The 6,000-nt window shown below is 45.5% G+C and overlaps 1 protein-coding gene across 1 annotated transcript in view; it reads right to left on the bottom strand.

The window, feature by feature from the left end:
- il1rapl1a (interleukin 1 receptor accessory protein-like 1a) overlaps window positions 1-6,000 on the bottom strand; it is a 137,229-nt gene that overhangs the window by 37,791 nt on the left and 93,438 nt on the right. The gene's annotated exons all lie outside the window — the stretch shown is intronic.

A 6,000-nucleotide genomic window follows, 5' to 3' on the forward strand; every position in this document is an offset into this window, starting at 1 on the left:
GAGAAGGAAATGGAGAAGCTGTGTCCTCAGTACATGTCGGCCCATTGATCTGACACTTAAAAACAACCTTTGTATGCGTTTTTCTGCCCTTGCACATTGAAAGCTTTGTAACATCAGAAAAAGGACACGTTTGAAGCAGAACGGCTCTGTGGCGTCTACAAATGGCTCCTTTGAAGGAGAAGAGTTTGATGGGGTATATTAGTGATCAAATGTAGTGCACAGAAGCACTTCAACATACTGGCTGTGCAGGAAAACAAGCTGAGGGGGACGATCACTGAGGGGACTGAAGCGACTGGTTTCCAGGTACATCAGGGTGGATTCATCACCAAAAAACTGATGGACGAGCAAGAAGTGTCGAACCTGCAGCTCCCCCTACAGCCTCTGGGGGGCTGGCTCAAACCTCAAAGAGCTCCATGTTGAACTGACAGCAGAGGCATCGATCTGTGGTGTGTGAACTTCCACAGAATCATCTACATACACACACCTGCTGAGAGCAGAGCCACTGTGAACCTGCAGCGATAAACAACACATCTTCTCTTCACTGTCACCGTCTCTGTGCTGCTCTCTCATTCTTTCAGTAAAAATCATCTTTAATTGGTCTCCGTGTAGCACTTGTGAGGTAATGAATTGTTAAACGTACCACAGTTTCTAATGGTTAGTGGTTAACAAATGAGGATGTGATGGGCAGGCGGGCACGTTTCATTTCCTCTTTCACAAAGATATGGATTATTGAGGCCTCGCTGCTGCCATGTTTCATCATCAGAGCGTCTCTGAGGTCATTTTCTCATGGGCATGAACCATGAGCAGCAGCACCACACTGTAAGGTCAAGTGAGTGTTGACAGTGAGCCTGCAGCAGCATCTGCAACACGGAGGTGATGAATGGAAGTTTGAAACATTCTTCACTGGTTTGTCTGAAAGATCACATTGATTAATTAATCATAGTCAATCAATCAATAATGCAAACACTCAGCTGCAGAGCGCAGCATAGAGATTGCACATGGTGTCCATTTACTTTTGGCCACACGGTGTATTTGTGGGTTAGATGCCACGCTCCTGTTGCTTTTATGTTCAAATATTTCCACTTTTCTGGAGGCCCGGGTTCTTAGAGAGCACAACAGTTGTGCACAGTGGGGGGGCGAGCTGTGGTTTAGAACTGCTTTTATGAGCCTCTTCTGAGCACACCGGCCGGCTCCTCTGCACACGAGGGAAGTGGTCTGGTCTGGAATTGAATCCTGTATACTCTGAGGGGACTTTATAAGGGAATCACACAGGACGGTTATTGCACCATCAGGAATGAAATGAAACTGGCTCAAAGGTGAGAAGAGAACAGCAGGAAGGTCACTGTTAATATATGGTGATCTTCTGCAGTACAATATGGGAGTCTGCCAGCCGCAGAGCAGTACTGAGACTTCTCTATTCGAGCTCAGCCAGCCTTGGGAGACTCACAGGGACTTTATGTTTGCTCAAGTCTCCTTCCTTCTATTTTGGCTTTTATTCTCCAGCTTCACTGCTTTTGTGTGGCGGTAAAAAAAAAACAAAAAAAACCTTTGGGAGCCAATTTTGTGAGACCAAAGCACAATGCAGGCCTGTGTGTGTGTGTGTGTGTTCATCAGGGTCACTTGTGTGCGTGTATAAAACACATATACGGCACTTATTTATTTATACATTTGCTTTCTTGTCATTTTCACCTTTGTAACCAATTTGCCGACAGCATATTTCTCTCTGCAAATCCCCCGCAAATGGGACGGCTAACAGAAGAAGCTCAGTGATCCAAGTATCTCAGCGCCATCCTTAATTCATTAATTTGCTGTTTGCCTACAGTCAGTCACCCAGAATAATCCATCCAGAAAGTCCAGCGAGCTTTTCCACCACCAAGCAGAAATAGGATTGTGGATGACTGATCACAAAGCTTATATCCACAGAGCCCCACACTGTGCTAATATATCCACATGTAGGCTGCCACACACACACACACACACACAGCCAGGCAGGGTGCACACTTCATACTGACTCTCTTTAAAAAAAAAAACATGGCTGCTTTCGATTACTCTGCAAATTAGACACTGCAAGCTACATCTGTCACATGAGCTGACGTTCAGTCCTTTCATATGTCCCCTGAACTCAAAGGGAGGCCGTGATGTGGTTGAAAAGTTTTCCGAGATACTCTGTGTCACCCCCTGAAATGAAGAGAGCAGACAGACAATCCTTCTGCCCGGAGGATACAATGGTTTACAGTAAATCATTGATCTCACAGTATCAAATCTGCACAAGCAGACCAGACGCTCAGGCTCCCCGGAGACTCACAATCACCCAGGAGGCCTTCTGGCCCCGGCGGAAGCACAGGTGGACAGGTGGAGACCCCCACAGACGCACTGTTGTCCTTTAGATACCGCCAAAGTCAAAGTCTGGTCCCACAGCTACCTTCACATCCAGGCTGATTAATGCCCGGTTTACACTGTGCGATCTTTATCTTATCTTGGTCTTATAAGACCACTGCATGACACACCATGCAACGTCAATGTAATAAACTGGTATGGTAATGGTACGACGTCAAGTTTGATGCGTGCAGATTGTACGATGACCATTCACTGAATCGCAGGCGGTCGCAGGTTATGACGTACGTTATCATGCGAGAAGGAGGAGGAGGACGTGGATGCGGGGCGACAGGTCGTAGCAGCTGTCACACTGTGAGACAGTCGTCCTAAATTTCTGACACCGCTAGAATTTTATCTCAGCTTGTCTTTGGTCGCAAGACGCTGACACCGGCCGTCGTTGAACCTGCCTCACAGGGCGACGTAAGACCACCCATTTAGAGCCACGACCAAAGATATCTCCACGATTTTCCTACGATGGTCGTCTTTCGTCTAGGACAGACCAAAATCGGTACATGTGCAGTTTGAAACATGCAGGCAACAAACTGGCAGGGACACACACGATATGTGGATCCCAGCTTTCTTTCAGTTATGGAGGTTTGAACAGCCGGCTCCAGGGATCAATCAAGTTCAATCAATTTTAAACAAAGTGCTTCAACTGGCACAGAAATACAAGCGACACAAGGACAACACAAACAATCAGAATGAAACAAGTGATTATAATAAAAGAGAAAAAGTTGAATACAGTAAATAAAACGATACAAATAATCAGTGACAGTTTGAAGGAGAGCAAAAGTGTTTTGTCTACATGAAAGATCAGATCTTATGATCAATATATCGCTCAGCCTCTTTCTTCTCTGTGTGTTTCTCTTTAGTCGTGCACACACTGTTTAGGACCTTTGTTATCTCCAACCCGTTAAAGCTCCAGAGGCCACAGCCGCTCACACACACACACACACACAGTAACACAAAGCAAACTGCTGCTGCCTTTAAATACAAACTTCACAGATGTCACCGTTTCATCAAACTGTATTCCCGTGTGGCCGAGGATATATTTAATGTAAATTAAGCACAATTTCTCCTCCATGATTGATTTTTTTATCGGAGCTCTGGAAGTAAACAGGGATCAGCACGGACGACAGAGCTGCTCAGCCCCATGCATGGCTGTGTGTGTGTGGATGACTGAAAGAAAAGGAAACTGAAAAGCTGTTTCTGTAAATAAAAGTTATGTTTACATTAAGGCCGCCTCATCAAAATGCATTATATATATCCTCAATTCCCTGCCTCATAAATATACTGTGTTTTTATCCATTTACTGCTTTCATTACTATTCCACCTCATCTTCAAAGGTGAAAACAAAAAGCTGGGTTTAACCTTGAAAACACACACACACATTTAAAAAAGCCGCCTTTCAGAAATGAGATATTTAAATGATGGACGTCTTTTCTTATGGCGCTGACACAAACCTTTCGTTAAGCGGCAGTATTTGCATGTTTAATTACCTCTGCAGGTCTGCGTCTCTGCCTGGTAATGGCGGGTAGAGACTGGTTCTTTGTCAGGAGTCGCTCCCAAATCTCCACGTTTTAAACGGTGTCCCCCACCCAACCCGTGATAATTGATGTATTTCCCATAAAGGAGTGGTAATTAAGATAATGAGATTTTCAGAAGCAAGTGTAGCATGCCAAAATGAGAGGAAAGGGGCGGAGGGAGAGAGGGAGGTAATGTTTTTCATTTTAACTTTATAAATGTATTCCTCTTTATTCCAGCAGCTCCTCTGCTCGCGCCTCGTCTGCCGCCTCCTGCTATCTGTGCTCGCCGTACGTCTGCCTCCCCTCTCATGTCCCGCGTGAAGCTTGTTCTCATTTGTTTGCCCAATGCATAATTAGCTATAGGATCACCCATTGTGTAATTATGTATAGCAGTTTGATAAGTAATTAAAACTGTATCAGTATCCAGTGTAATCTGTGCTGTGTGATTACCTATTAACAGTGCAAACAGTTGTGCCTAAAAGCCCGTGACCGCCCCTCTCATAGATGACACTGTGCTGCTCTGTCAGTATTTACATACCAGCAGGTCCAACAGCTGAGCAGCAGGGACCGCATTCAGACCAGAGTATGGAGCTGTCACCCCTCCAGGCCTCAGCCTGCTGGAGGAGAGCTGGTTTTCCTTCCTGCTTCAGTTTGTCTGGTGCAGAAATTTTTATCAAAACAGCTGGAGTCAGACCCAAGAAGAGGTGGTGTGGATCTGAAGGCTGAAAGGTGAAGCTGCACCTGAATCTGACCAATAAGCACAGAGGATGTTCCTGCCTGGTTTGCACAGTATATAACTACAGATAAAACATCCAGGGCATCAGCCGTAAGTGTCTGAATCACTGACTGTCACCATGGTGGACACAACAGTCCACCTGAACTCCAAACACAGATGAAGAGGTGTAGCATTAGTGGAGCCATTGAGTGGTCACAGAAACAAGAAGCTCATACAGTGAGACAGCACTCGTCTTGCACTCTGAAAACACTCTGCACCAGGCTGTAATAAAGAGGGCCATGTCTGCTGTGAAGACATGTCTGGGACTGACGCACTCCTGGAGCCGGCCTCTAGAGGCCGCGCCGTGTACTGCAGTGTTTAAGGCCTCCTTCCCACATGGGCTCCATTTCTCAGTGACACAGAGGAAAGTTTACAAACTCATCAAACGATTCAGACCAGAGCAAACGATCTGTGTGTCGTTCTGCTGTCATCCAGCCTTCAGCCGGTCACTTCTCCTCAGACTGTGCTCGGCAGCATTACGTGGCTGGTTCCTCTCACACACGGACACCAGAAGAGAGGAGGGCTTTCAGACAGCTTGTTAGAGCGCTCTTATAATGAGGCTAAAGGAGAGGGTATGCAAGGACACTCTAAGCAAACATCTTAATGAGAGCACTGGGCTACAAAGTGGCCTGAAAGGGCCACCTTCACAAATACACCACCAAATAATTAGTCATGCCTGAAGAGTCCTCCGGTGGGTGTTTCAGTACCTCTGCTGTGTTCTGTAAAGGTTTTTAATGACGGCTTTAGTCGGTACAGGCATAACTTAAAGTACATTCCCCCTCCGGGATCAATAAAGTATCCATGTATCTACATACAGTGTGTGACCTGCAGCGCCGTCCACCACACACAGCACCTTCTTCCTGCATCTACTGTGTTTGTGTTTGACTGGTACGTGCACAGAGCGATGGTTTCAAGTGACACATTATAGTTCATAATGTCTTTAATGTGCTGCAGGTTTTTCCTCATGATGTAACAGCACCGCAACAAAAACTCACACTGAATAGATCACAAAAACATCTTCTTCTTTAACATACAGGGAGCACAATGATAAAACAGAATAAAAAGATGTGAACGTATTCTATATAATTTATATTTAACCACCTGTGCTCTAACAGAAATCACACAGAATGGACACATTTGATGGACGAAACAGATCAAACTTCCATTCAGGAGGAGGATTCAGGAGGATTCAGATTATCACCGTGTGTCTGTCTGCATGAAAAGAGCTCAAAGAAATGATCTTCACAGGTTGATGTGGAGGAACGTGTCTGTCCTGACCTCATCACCTTCGTCAGACTTTACACATCCTTACTGGGCAGGAGG

The sequence above is a fragment of the Parambassis ranga genome, chromosome 21 (genome assembly GCF_900634625.1).
Source record: "Parambassis ranga chromosome 21, fParRan2.1, whole genome shotgun sequence".
Taxonomy (NCBI): Eukaryota; Metazoa; Chordata; class Actinopteri; family Ambassidae; genus Parambassis; species Parambassis ranga.